Genomic DNA, 14,535 nt, shown 5'->3' on the forward strand with positions numbered 1-14,535 from the left:
CTACTGTGTTAGATATAAATATAACCATAACAAATTGTTAGCGTGAGTTATCACAGAGACATAGCAGACGTTTACTGTGCTATCATCTTCTAGGCATTATGCAAACTCCTGTCAATGTAAGGACTTTTAGGATTTGACCGTAATAAGGAGGAAAGCATTGACGGTAATGACTATATGGTTAGAATTTGGCCAGGTGGGTTTTGTAAGTAGACTGTAGAGAGCTTGGGACACTTATGAATCTCTTCAGTCCCCTGGAGTTGATAACTCTACTTTGAGAAAACAGTTACTGGGTTCTATTGAATAAAAATTGCTCTCAGTAATCAGAATAATCATGAGATATGGAGAAAGATGCTTTCTCCCTGCAACTGCACAAAGCTGTTAGAAGTAACTACACTGAATAATCTCAGAGTCAGAACCACTGTAGTGGTTCTCAGCAGGAGAACATTTCCCAAATACATTCTCTGTTGCCTTCCCATCCTAGAGTACATCAATGAGCAAGAGAAGGGAAGGATCAAGCCTGTGTATTGTGATAAAAAGTGACCGCCCCACCCCAATCTTTGAGACCCATTGGCCTAAGATGATGAGCTTTGAGTACCCAAGGGCCCCTGCTCTCTTCATCCAATATTTTCTTCCATTGTACCATAGATTTAAGGGATAAATAAGTACTTCTTGGTCCAGAATCCCAGAGCCAGCACATAAGCTTGGAGCCTGTGCTTCTAAATCCAATTTTCTTTCCCACTCTTCCAAGTTGCTTCATGCTCATTGTCAACACAATCCTCAACAGGGAGGTTTTGGGAGATATGTATTGCCCTTCTAAGTATGTTTAGTGCACTTTGATAGAACTACAAGGTAAATATGTATATGCACATATTTTTATATGTGTATGTATATATATCAAAGTTTTTGCTTTTATTAGTGTTTTTAACCTAGTTAGGAACATAGGACATATCCTTTAAAAGATTTTTTAAAAAAGGGTGTGTGCTTAGTGCCAAATGAGTGATTTTTTAAAAAATTTTATTTTCGGCTGTGTCGGGTCTCAGGTGTGGCATGCATGATCTTCTTTCAGGCATGCAGGATCTTTCGTTGTGGCATGGGCTCTTCGTTGGGGCATGTAGGCTTCTCTCTAGTTGTGGTAGCATGTAGGTTTTCTCTCTCCAGTTGTGGTGCAGGGGCTCCAGGTCGTATGGGCTCTGTAGTTTGTGGCACGTGGGCTCTCTCGTTGAGGTGTGTGAGCTCAGTAGTTGTGGTGCGCAGGCTTAGTTGCCCCATGGCACGTGGGATCTTAGTTCCCTGACCAGGGATCCAACCCACGTCCCCTGCAATGGGAAGCGGATTCTTTACCACTGGACCACCAGGGAAGTCCTGCCAAATGAGTGATTTAGACCAGTGAAACATCACAAATAATTTATTGCTGATAAGGAAGCAAATTTGGCAAATGATTTACCTTTATAAAATAAATTAGGAAAATAAAGACATTTTTATTCACATTTCAGTATACTTTCTAAAACTGGGGAGAAAGGGGTTGAATTATATCCAGCTAGCCAGAAGTTACAAATTGTTCATAACAATAAATCATTTCACATGTAACTTAATCTATTAAGTTTTTCTGTAGGGATGGGGAAAAGGCTGAGAACACTTAATTTATACATAGAACTTTGGAATTCCCTAATATAGACAATTATTGAAGGCTAGTGATTTTGGAAATTTTTGTAAAGAAGATGAGACTAGAACTGCATTTTTTCTTTTTTTTTTTTTTTTTTTGCGGTACGCGGGCCTCTCACCCTTGTGGCCTCTCCCGTTGCGGAGCACAGGCTCCAGACGTGCAGAGCTCAGTGGCCATGGCTCACGGGCCCAGCCGCTCCACAGCAGGTGGGATCCTCCCGGACCGGGGCATGAACCCGCGTCCCGTGCATCGGCAGGCGGACTCTCAACCACTGCGCCACCAGGGAAGCCCTAGAACTACATTTTGATTGAAGTATGGTATTTAAGCAGATTGCAGAGAGACGATGGGGAGTGGGAGGAAAGATTCACTCCAGACCCTAGAAGTGTCAAGTAACTGTAAGACTTACAGCAAGTGAAAATAACATGGCATAAATGGTCGTTATATGGTAGGGAGTTTGTTAGGTACTTACATATTATCTTATTTAATATTTACAAGAACCCAAGACAATTGGGATTACTTTCACAATTTCCCAGATAAGGAAACTGATCTCAGGAGAAATAAATTGCCCAAGGTCAACCAGCTAGGAATTGAGGTAGATTACATTTGGCCGCAAATTCTTTTCAGCTCTTCTCACCAGCACCACCATATAAGGAACCTGGTTTAGCCTTCTGGAGGATGAATAGCCACAAGGGAAGGCACCCCAGCAAAGCCAGACATGTAAGTGAGACCACGATGAACCTTCCACCCTGCAGACCATCCCACTAATTGCCACCCATGAGTGAGCTCAAGTGAAACCAGCAGAGGAATGGCCCAGCTGATTCACATAATTGTGAGAAATAATAAATTGCTGTTGTTCTAACTGCTAAGTTATGGAGTGGTTTGTTCCACAGCCATAGGTAACAAAAACAGCCAAGTTTTGACTTTAGGTCTTCCTTGTTCCAAAGCTGGTATTCTTTCCATGACACATACTACTCTTTGTCAGTGATAACATAGGATTATTCAGTAAGATTATCAGGCTCCTTCGAATTCTTAAGAGAATGATATTCTAGATGCACAGAGTTGGAAAAGTCCAAGGCGTGTTTGGATAACAGGAGGAGGCCATTCTAAGTAAGGTGGAAGGTTGTTGTCCATGAAGTAGTAGAAAGAAGGGTCTTATAGCATATAGTGATTAAGAGCAAGAGCTGGGTTTGAATCCTCGCTCCAACAGCTGATAGCTCTGTGACTTCGCCCAACTCTTATAACCTCCCTGTGTCTTGGTATTCCCATCATTAAAAGGAAATAAAATTAGAACCTTCTTCCTAGAGCCGTTGTTGTAAGTATTAAATGAGATAAAGCATGTGAAAACTTAGAACAGGAACTGACTCGCAGTGGGCCCTCAATACAGGGACACCAAGTACAATAGATTGAGGAAGAGACCAGAGGCAGGGAGTCCAGCCTGCCCTTGAGGTGAGGATAATGTCATAAAGGCAGTGCTTGACTCTGGTGATGATGTTTGCTGATGGCAGTAGCAGGGCCCTTCTAAACATTTAAGAGTCTTGGAAACTTTTGTGGATGGAATGCTGAATTTTTTTTTTTTTTTTTGGTATCTCCATATCGGAAGCAGAGGTTTGTTTTTTTTTTATAATAATAGCCGATTTAATGAGTTGACATAATAAGTCCTTCACATAATGTGTTCAGCTATAAAGTATTCACATCCTTTTGTTATTTGATCACTACTATGCAAATAATTAGGAAGCATGGAGTCAGAGTTCTGGTCATTCATTCAATAGATATTTATGCAGCATTTGCCATGTGCTGGGCTTTTTGCTGGGTCCTGGGGGAAACAATGGTACAGGGAAACAAAAATGAATAGTCTCTGTGCTCACAGAAGTTACAGTAGAGAATAGAGATAAAGTAAGCCGGCAATTACTGTCCAGGGTGATAAATATTTTGTTGGAGGAAGTATGGGGTACTAATTGTGCTTATAGGAGGTATTCCTGACCCAGCCAGGGGAAACAGACCAAATAAAATATATTTCACTTCCCAAAATGAAGTGATCTAAATGGATATCTGAGAGATAAGTTGGAGTTAGCAAGTTGATGCCTGAAATTCTGCCGCAAGTCAAGACTAGTTTGCTTAAATAGTGGGTTCATGTTGAAGAGTAATGAAGAGAATATTGCATAATTGGTGGGGGAATCTCTCATTCCTGACAGCAGAGAATAAGACAACAGTTAGCTGACTGGGACCTGGAGGTGACTAAACAGTAATATAGTAAAACTGACCTAGAGAAGGTATCTCAGTAGGTGACCCAGAGATACAAAAGAATGGGAAGAAGGTGAGATGAAGGGGTAGCTCATCTTTCAGGTCATAAGTGTGCAGAAAAACAAAGTGTCCCACAATGGGAAAACAAGTGTCAGATGACATGGAGTCTGCTCTTGGTATGGCCATTAACTCCCTTTTAATATGATGTTGGATAAGAAGTATTCCCTCTCGGAGACTGATTTCTTCATCTGTGACCATCTCAAGAGAGTGGCCTTGTCTCTGGTCTGTTGCAAAAAAGAAAGTGAAAGTGGTCAGACTAGCTGAGTAGTATTTTGTTTCAGTAACATTGTCACTTGAGCCATAACCAGGCCAAAGCCCAGAGGATTTTAGGATCCAATGTTGAGCAGGTTAAGTCGGTAGCTAGAACTACATTTTGATTGAAGTATGGTATTTAAGCAGATTGCAGAGAGACGATGGGGAGTGGGAGGAAAGATTCACTCCAGACCCTAGAAGTGTCAAGTAACTGTAAGACTTACAGCAAGTGAAAATAACATGGCATAAATGGTCGTTATATGGTAGGGAGTTTGTTAGGTACTTACATATTATCTTATTTAATATTTACAAGAACCCAAGACAATTGGGATTACTTTCACAATTTCCCAGATAAGGAAACTGATCTCAGGAGAAATAAATTGCCCAAGGTCAACCAGCTAGGAATTGAGGTAGATTACATTTGGCCGCAAATTCTTTTCAGCTCTTCTCACCAGCACCACCATATAAGGAACCTGGTTTAGCCTTCTGGAGGATGAATAGCCACAAGGGAAGGCACCCCAGCAAAGCCAGACATGTAAGTGAGACCACGATGAACCTTCCACCCTGCAGACCATCCCACTAATTGCCACCCATGAGTGAGCTCAAGTGAAACCAGCAGAGGAATGGCCCAGCTGATTCACATAATTGTGAGAAATAATAAATTGCTGTTGTTCTAACTGCTAAGTTATGGAGTGGTTTGTTCCACAGCCATAGGTAACAAAAACAGCCAAGTTTTGACTTTAGGTCTTCCTTGTTCCAAAGCTGGTATTCTTTCCATGACACATACTACTCTTTGTCAGTGATAACATAGGATTATTCAGTAAGATTATCAGGCTCCTTCGAATTCTTAAGAGAATGATATTCTAGATGCACAGAGTTGGAAAAGTCCAAGGCGTGTTTGGATAACAGGAGGAGGCCATTCTAAGTAAGGTGGAAGGTTGTTGTCCATGAAGTAGTAGAAAGAAGGGTCTTATAGCATATAGTGATTAAGAGCAAGAGCTGGGTTTGAATCCTCGCTCCAACAGCTGATAGCTCTGTGACTTCGCCCAACTCTTATAACCTCCCTGTGTCTTGGTATTCCCATCATTAAAAGGAAATAAAATTAGAACCTTCTTCCTAGAGCCGTTGTTGTAAGTATTAAATGAGATAAAGCATGTGAAAACTTAGAACAGGAACTGACTCGCAGTGGGCCCTCAATACAGGGACACCAAGTACAATAGATTGAGGAAGAGACCAGAGGCAGGGAGTCCAGCCTGCCCTTGAGGTGAGGATAATGTCATAAAGGCAGTGCTTGACTCTGGTGATGATGTTTGCTGATGGCAGTAGCAGGGCCCTTCTAAACATTTAAGAGTCTTGGAAACTTTTGTGGATGGAATGCTGAATTTTTTTTTTTTTTTTTGGTATCTCCATATCGGAAGCAGAGGTTTGTTTTTTTTTTATAATAATAGCCGATTTAATGAGTTGACATAATAAGTCCTTCACATAATGTGTTCAGCTATAAAGTATTCACATCCTTTTGTTATTTGATCACTACTATGCAAATAATTAGGAAGCATGGAGTCAGAGTTCTGGTCATTCATTCAATAGATATTTATGCAGCATTTGCCATGTGCTGGGCTTTTTGCTGGGTCCTGGGGGAAACAATGGTACAGGGAAACAAAAATGAATAGTCTCTGTGCTCACAGAAGTTACAGTAGAGAATAGAGATAAAGTAAGCCGGCAATTACTGTCCAGGGTGATAAATATTTTGTTGGAGGAAGTATGGGGTACTAATTGTGCTTATAGGAGGTATTCCTGACCCAGCCAGGGGAAACAGACCAAATAAAATATATTTCACTTCCCAAAATGAAGTGATCTAAATGGATATCTGAGAGATAAGTTGGAGTTAGCAAGTTGATGCCTGAAATTCTGCCGCAAGTCAAGACTAGTTTGCTTAAATAGTGGGTTCATGTTGAAGAGTAATGAAGAGAATATTGCATAATTGGTGGGGGAATCTCTCATTCCTGACAGCAGAGAATAAGACAACAGTTAGCTGACTGGGACCTGGAGGTGACTAAACAGTAATATAGTAAAACTGACCTAGAGAAGGTATCTCAGTAGGTGACCCAGAGATACAAAAGAATGGGAAGAAGGTGAGATGAAGGGGTAGCTCATCTTTCAGGTCATAAGTGTGCAGAAAAACAAAGTGTCCCACAATGGGAAAACAAGTGTCAGATGACATGGAGTCTGCTCTTGGTATGGCCATTAACTCCCTTTTAATATGATGTTGGATAAGAAGTATTCCCTCTCGGAGACTGATTTCTTCATCTGTGACCATCTCAAGAGAGTGGCCTTGTCTCTGGTCTGTTGCAAAAAAGAAAGTGAAAGTGGTCAGACTAGCTGAGTAGTATTTTGTTTCAGTAACATTGTCACTTGAGCCATAACCAGGCCAAAGCCCAGAGGATTTTAGGATCCAATGTTGAGCAGGTTAAGTCGGTAGCTACCAGTTCTAGAAAGGAAGCTACCAGTTCTAGAAAGAGAGCTAACCTTTCTAGGTTTGTAGTTGGCCCCTCTGATTATTTACTGAAGGTTTGCAGAGGAAAGTGGACTGTGATTTTACTTTGTTGCCCATCCTACTCCCTGCTCGTGTCACCCTTCTGCTCTCCTTCTGTTACAGGGAATTCAGAGAAGGTATATGATAAAATGAGCCTAGGGGAGCAGAACCCAAACCAAAGCTAATTAACTGCAAATGGTGGCATTTCAGGTCTCAGTGTGGGAATTATCTTTAGAAAATGGTGATGGACCACATTTACAGTATTGTTTTGTCTGCCTGGCACCCACCCTTTCTTCTTGGAACAGTAACCTCCCTTCTGTTTGAACACTGATTGCCCCACTGTAGTCATGTGGTTCCAGGGGGGGCTAGAAATCACAGTGTCCCCCACCCTTGGCACGGAGTTGGGTATGTCACTCAAGCCAGGACAAAGGGAGATTTTGCAAATTGGAATTAAGAGAAGGGGCTCAGTGCCTCTCAGCTGGCAAAACTGTGAGGTGGAGCCTGAAACTAGTGGTAGCCACATCCCTTGCTGTGTTGAGGGAGCCCATCTGTAGTAGGTAGGCCAAAAAGAGAGGGAGGCAGGTGTGGGGGCAGGGTTGGGGGTAGGGAGAGACGAGAAGGGGGAGGAGAATTAGAAGGCTGTCTACCTTGTGGCATTATTGTGCCTATTTCCATTGTCTTGGAGGCCCAGCTACAACTTTCCCCTTGTTATGTGAAGAAATATATTTGCCTTTTAGCATTTTTGGGCTTCTGTACCGAGCAACCAAAAAAGTACTACCCGACCCAGAAATCTTTAGTTTTCTGTTGGAAGTCACTACTCACTGTTCAGATACAAGGCTACTGCTGGTCCTGGGGCTCTCATAGGTCCAGCTTCCCTGGAACAGCCACTTACTTCTCATGTTGTTTCATATTTTTACAGTTTACCAAGTGGTAGTTTTAAATCGTTCCTCACGATGACCCTTTGAGATGGACAGGGCAAGGCAGGGTTATTCCTATTTTACATCAAAATCAAGTCACGCAGTTTGTGAGAGGAAGAGCAAGGTCTTGAACCCAAGATGTGGCTAGGACTCTTCCTACTATGGCAGGCTCTCTGTCCACTTGGGCAAGAGCATCGGGCTGGCTCCGAATATGTCGCTCATTCATTCAGCAAATACCACTGAGCCTGCGCTAGGGCCAAGCACCTTTCTTGGCCCAGGGTACAGTGTCGAACAAGGCACAGACTCTACCTTCACAAAGCTGATAACCGGAGTGGATATAGACCAGTAAACAGGCATTTAGAATAAAGTGTGGTAGATATGATGGTAGGGGGAGTATAGGGTCCTTCTGAAGCAGATAAGAGGGGCACAAAACCTCATCTGATTTAGGAAAGGCTTCTCAGTAGGATCACTGCCAGCCCCAAACTGATACCTTTTCCTCAAAACACTTGACAACCAACTGCCAAAAAACTGTTATAAAAATATATAAATCTGTAATATCTATACTGTGACACACCCTAGGTGTGTGTAGTGTGCAGCCTGCACTAACTGTGTGAGGCACCCTACTTCCCAGAGGAAATACTATTTAAGCTGAGATCCAAAGGGTGAGGGTGAGTTAGCTGACTCTCTACCTGTAGGCCCCAGGCATGAATTGGGTTTGCTGCCAAACACGCCATTATTTATTTAGGCAGCACAGTCCTCCTGTGGCTACTCTTATGTCCTCATGGACACCACACCCTTTCCCCTTCACTTCAGCCTGGTCTCCCAGGGAGCCCAGAGCACTCTGTCCCTGCGGGTCATACAATCTCCCCAGACCTGTTTGTCTACCAGAGACTAGGTTTAGGGTTTGTGTTTCTGGACCATAGCCCTCAGTGGTGCTTAATTCAAAAGGGAAGAAATCCCAAGAGAAAACCTGATCCTCGCTGGGAGGCACTAGCCTGCAAGGTACAATATCTGAAGGCCTGGAGCCTTCTCCCGACTGGCTGCTAATTATGCCATTCCCTTGACTGCAGTTTTTTGTTTTGTGTTTTTAACTGTGGTGTTTTCTTAGCTTAATAAGAGAAATAAATGAGAAGGGAGCATGGAATCCTGTTCTTTTCTTTTTTAAAATTTATTTATTTTTGGCTGCATTGGGTCTTGATTGCTGCCCACAGGCTATCTCTAATTGTGGCAAGCGGGGGCTACTCTTTGTTGTGGTGTGTGGGCTTCTTATTGCGGTAGCTTCCCTTGTTGCGGAGCACCGGCTCTAGGTGCACGGGCTTCAGTAGTTATGGCACGCAGGCTCAGTAGTTGTGGCTTATGAGCTCTAGAATGCAGGCTCAGTAGTTGTGGCGCATGGGCTTAGTTGCTCCACGGCATGTGGGGTCTTCCCAGACCAGGGCTCGAACCTTTGTCCCCTGCGTTGGCAGGCGGATTCTTAATCACTGTGCCACCAGGGAAGCCCCGGAATCCTGTTCTTAGTATCCTAAAATATTAGGCCTGGGGAAAATCCCACGGTATGCTTTCCCCTCCAAGCATTCTTATCTAGGTGAAAATAAGCAGCAAATGCAGACTTAAAAGGGGAGTAGAAATTGTTTGTATAAGAGAAAACTGGAGGAGGGTTCATAAAGGACAAGGACAGTGCTGTTTTGATAGTATTGGGGGTTCATGTGTTCGTGGAATGTTTATGAATCTCAGATCTTTTAGAACCAGCTGACAGGTGGAACTATTTTCCTCCCTCGATCATCTGTACCTCTATATAAAGATAGAAGAGTCACATTTTGATGTCCTGAATGTCTTGATCATGAAATAAGCTCCACTTTAGAGATTTTACTGGTCCCCATTCCTACAGTCTACTACTTATCATAATGATTGTTATGTTTTGTTATGTTATGTTACATTATGTTATATTATTCCTGAGTTCACTGGAAATTCTTTTCATCTTACACGCCCTCTTTTTCATGCCTCTCTGCAGGCTCTTCCGGGGTTGTTTCATGGAAGCTGTTAGAATGTTAGACTGTTCAAATGGGAAGAACTTTAAAGAGTGTCTGGCCTAGCTTTGCAGATTATAGCCAAGGAGCACAGGCCCACAGGGGCACTGAGTGACAAAGGTCAGCCAGGGAGTTAGAGGCAGAGCTTGGGTGTCATGCCCAGTGTTCTTTCTGCCACGGACACTATCTCTTTTGCCAGGTGATGAGGCTGAGATGAATTTTGGCATGGTTCTGAAAAGCCCGCTGTCTTCTTTCTTCCCAGTATAAATCCCTCTTTCCCAGTTCCTTCCTCTTCTCTCCTTTCTCCCTCCCAAACTTTGACTCTGATCCAGGAGCTACAACAGGTGTTGGGCCTGCCTTTCAGCAAATCCTGAATCTTGGCTGGCACGGTCCTGGGGGTGGAGCATGCCCTTGTGCCACCCGGTTGGCTGCCAGATCTTGTTTCAAGGTCTCTCTGGTAACCTGCAAGGCCGATTCTACTAAAAGTCTCCTTCCTCATTGGCACATCTGGTGAGTGGCATGAGAGAAGTCTTCAAAAGTCTCCTCTGAGCTCCCCAAAGGGGAGGGATATTTTATTGCAACCTTATCTTGAGCTCCCTAAGGATTTTTCTTTTTTGTATTAAGCTTGACACAGTACTAGTATACAATGGAGGCTAGTAAAACATGCCTAGTGTTGGCAATAATGGTAAAAAAAAACTTACCTGATTATCTGAAACCTTCCCAGACTCACTCATTCCACTGGAGAGGGTGGGGCTGCTGTAGTGCTGAGTGTAATACCTTTTAGAGGCTTGATAAGTATTTGTAATAAATATGTCAAATATGTGTCAGCTTGAGCTTAAATTATATCCACTTTTTGAATTCACACAGGTGTGTGCATGTCTGGCGTGGCAGGCATGGGGAGTACACTGCTCAGATCCCCCACATGGAGAGCTTGCTGGGAAGAGTGTTGCTGTCTGACAGCCTCTGGCTGTAGCACCTCCGAAATCTACTGCTGTTTACACCACAGTCATGCTGTCCCTCTCCTTCTCCCTGTCAGTGGCTGAGCACTGCAGACATGCTAGAACCAAGCCACTCCTGCCTAACACAGCATTCCTCTAATGGGCAGTCTTGTTCTGTGGCTTCCGATTAGCCTGGCTGAGACTTTCTCAGAGCTGCATCGAAGTCTGAGGCTTCTCCTGCCCAAGCCTTGTTCCTTCTTCACAGGTGTCGGACCTGCATTGCAGCCTGCAGCTCTCCAACCTGCTCCTCTTCCCTCTCCCTTTTTTTTTTTTTTTTTTTTTGGCGGTACACGGGCCTCTCACTGTTGTGGCCTCTCCCGTTGCGGAGCACAGGCTGCGGACGCTCAGGCTCAGCAGCCATGGCTCACTGGCCCAGCCGCTCCGCGGCATGTGGGATCTTCCCAGACTGGGGCACGAACCCGCGTCCCCTGCATTGGCAGGCGGACTCCCAACCACTGCGCCACCAGGGAAGCCCTTCCCTCTCCCTTTTATCCTTCCCAGGTGTTTCCCCTAGTATGTCTCTTGTATTTCTTACTCCGTCTTGGCATCTGCTTCCCAGAGGACCCAAACAGGCGCTTCCACCTTAGTGGGCCCAACTCACAAAGTCTATTTTTCATGAAGGTCTTGGGTCTCTCCGAGGAGGAACTCATCCTAAGGAAAGCAAGGAGATAGGCAATCGGGTCCAGCAACCGAATCTTCAAAATCAACAAGAAGTGAGTTAAAGTTCAATCAATATTAGGTTTATCGTGCAGATTTGTTTCCTGGCCTCACTGCAGCCCTACCCCTACCCCTACCCCTACCCCACCATTGGTTCATGCTTAGTAATTTGTGGAGGGGAATGGGGGTGAGGAGGAATCAGCAAAATATAGAAGACCTTCTTTACTAAAAACTCCATGAGTCAAAAGGGCATAAATAACACCTATTGGAAGCTCATGTGACAAAATATAGCACAATGGCAGGAGAAAAGTATTCTTCTCTCCTCTGCACAATCCATATAATGGATTCTGTGGACTGGGGACTCCAGAAGGGTCAGCGTCACCTGGTGTCTAAACAACCCAGTGAGTGAGAATCACTCTTTGGGCCTCCCAGAAATTAAGAGATGCATTTCTCAAGGAGCTAGGGTCCTTTATTAACAGGTGGAGGCAATAGCTTGCAAAACTACATACAAATATGATTACAGATTATCAGAACTGAAAGGAACTGTAGAGATCATTTAATCTACTGATTCTCAAACTATGTTCCAAAGAGATTTTCACAGGCCTGGGGGGAAGAGTGCTACAGACAAAATATAAGTGTATGGTAGCCAAAGAAGGGAGAGATTAATGTAATGCAAGAGGGTTTTCAATGAAAGTAAGAGGATGAGCAGATGAATGAACTAGGCTAGGTCCAGTGGCTAATAGAGGAAGAGCTAACATGAGAATCATGATTTCCTGGCCTCCTGTGTGCTTTCGTAAGGGACTTTAGCTGTTACTTTTATGATGTGGTGGCTGTGAGCAAATTGCTCAGAATGGAAAGAATTTGGGGTCATGGTGTATGTTTTTTCCTCTATATTCCTATTCCTGGGAGAGGAGCAGAGCAGATCTGTCTTTTGGATGCAATTAGGTGACTCTAAACAAGTATGCTCTTTCTGGAGTCTGGTTTTCATTAGTTTTATATCCTCAGGCTCACAAGTCAGCCAGGGCAGAGATGTGGACAGAAAGGCCTAATGGAAGGGATATGTTTGCTTCTAATTTAGAATAAGAACAACCACACCCTGCAGATCAAAATCCATGGAAACTTCCACTGCCCTACAGCAGTGTATAAGAAAGCATTCTTAGGGCTATTTAATAGGCTCCTGAGAAAGGATTCCATATCAATACTTGGGGGAATGTTCCATTTAATATCCTTGTCTTGGAGATTCATGTTGCTCATAGAAATGTCTCTTGAAGAGCTCTGCAAAAGATGTCTATTTAACCTTAATCCAGTGTTTTGCAAACTTGCTTGTTGATGGAAACGTTTATTCATGGAATATCTATTACCATTATACAGAAAACATTTGAGAAGTGCTGAGATGAAGACTACTGACTGAACAGAGGAGGTCTGGGTTGTGGTCCTGGCTCTGCCATTAACTCACATTTTTCATCTTCTTTGGACTTTAGTTTCCTCAGCTGCAAAAGGAGAGGGTTGGAATCAATGATCTAGAGAGAAAAAATAACTACCATTTATTGCACACTTACTCTGTGCCAGGCACTGACATGCCATCAGGACTCTTAGAGGGGCCCCATGCTTGGTTTAATCTGCTGTCATCATCTTGAAATTCTTAATAATTTTTAAACAAGAGGCTTTGCATTTTCACTTTGCACTGAGCCCCATAAATTATGTAGCAAATCATGTAGCTGGTCCTATGTGTGTATGTATGTATGAGAGAGAGAAAGAGAGAGAGAGATTATCTCAAATATTATCTCTAATCTTTACATCAGCCTCAAGTATGTGTATTATTATTTATGATATACAGATATGGAAACTGAGAATGAATGAGGTGATATAAATTGCTCAAGGTCACATAGGGAGTGAATAGCAGAGCCAGGATTCCAAGTGAATCCACTGGGCTCTAAAGTTTTGCTCTTTCCACTAGACCAGCTGCCAGTGCAAACATTCTATACTAAGATTCTTTCATTCTTCAAGCTATTACTAGATCTGTCTCACTGTTCAAGTAACAGAATAACTGTATTGCTACCACTTACTGTCTAAGTGAATATCTGGCTAAATGAATTAGTGAGCAATGGACTAGGTGTCAGTGAATGCAAGGCTAGATGACAATAGAAAGACAGACGTGGAGTCCAGAAAACCTGGTTCTGCCATTTACTAACCATGTGACTTGCGGTGATCCACTTGACTTTTCTAGGTCTCAGTCTACCTCATAGGTACGTTGTGAGGGTTAAATGAAATAGTGTATTGCCTAACGCCTGATAATCCCTCAAAATATTATTACTATTCTTTTATTTACCTAGCCAGGCTAGATTTACTATTGTGATATCAGAGCTCCAACTATTGGAACCCATTTGACTTGTTCAATAACAAGTGCAAAAACATTAGATGTCTTTACTTTTTTTCTGAATCAAATTAAATTTTAATTTTTCTAATTCAAATTAAATTTAGCTTCAGCCTCATCTACCATGTTGGTGGGACATTCGATATCAGAACTTCTGTGGGGATAAAACAACCTCAGGGCTTACCCAATCTAGAAAACCTGGGGAAGTGTCTTCAGTCCATTGAAGTTGTAGCTCATTGTCCCAGCAGGATTATTGCAGTCAGATGTATCTGACCCAGTTGCTCAAGGCATCTGCTCCTTCTATTCTAAACCAGGCCACCAAGAACTCCTGTATGGCTCCCAAATGGCTTGGTGTTCATTCCCCAGGTGTGCTTATAGTCACCACTGCCAGAGATACTGGGAGAGAGCCAAATTCAGGTCCCCTCCTGGCTGTGTATACTCCAACTCTGCTCCCTATTAATCTTCAGAGTTTTCCCCCCTCCCAAACAATCCAGCTCTGTCCCTTTAAGAATGTATATGTTAGAGGGCTTCCCTGGTGGCGTAGTGGTTAAGAATCTGCCTGCCAATGCAGGGGACATGGGTTCAAGCCCTGGTCTGGGAAGATCCCACATGCCGCAGAGCAACTAAGCCCGTGCGCTGCAACTACTTTCTTTAAGTCTTTTTTTTTGTGGTATGCAGGCCTCTCACTGTTGTGGCCTCTTCCGTTGTGGAGCATAGGCTCCAGACTCGCAGGCTCAGTGGCCATGGCTCAGCGGCCATGGCTCACTGGCCCAGCCGCTCCGTGGCATGTGGGATCTTCCCGGACCGGGGCAC

This window comes from Lipotes vexillifer, unplaced genomic scaffold (genome assembly GCF_000442215.2).
Source record: "Lipotes vexillifer unplaced genomic scaffold, Lipotes_vexillifer_v1.1 scaffold640, whole genome shotgun sequence".
Taxonomy (NCBI): domain Eukaryota; kingdom Metazoa; phylum Chordata; class Mammalia; order Artiodactyla; family Lipotidae; genus Lipotes; species Lipotes vexillifer.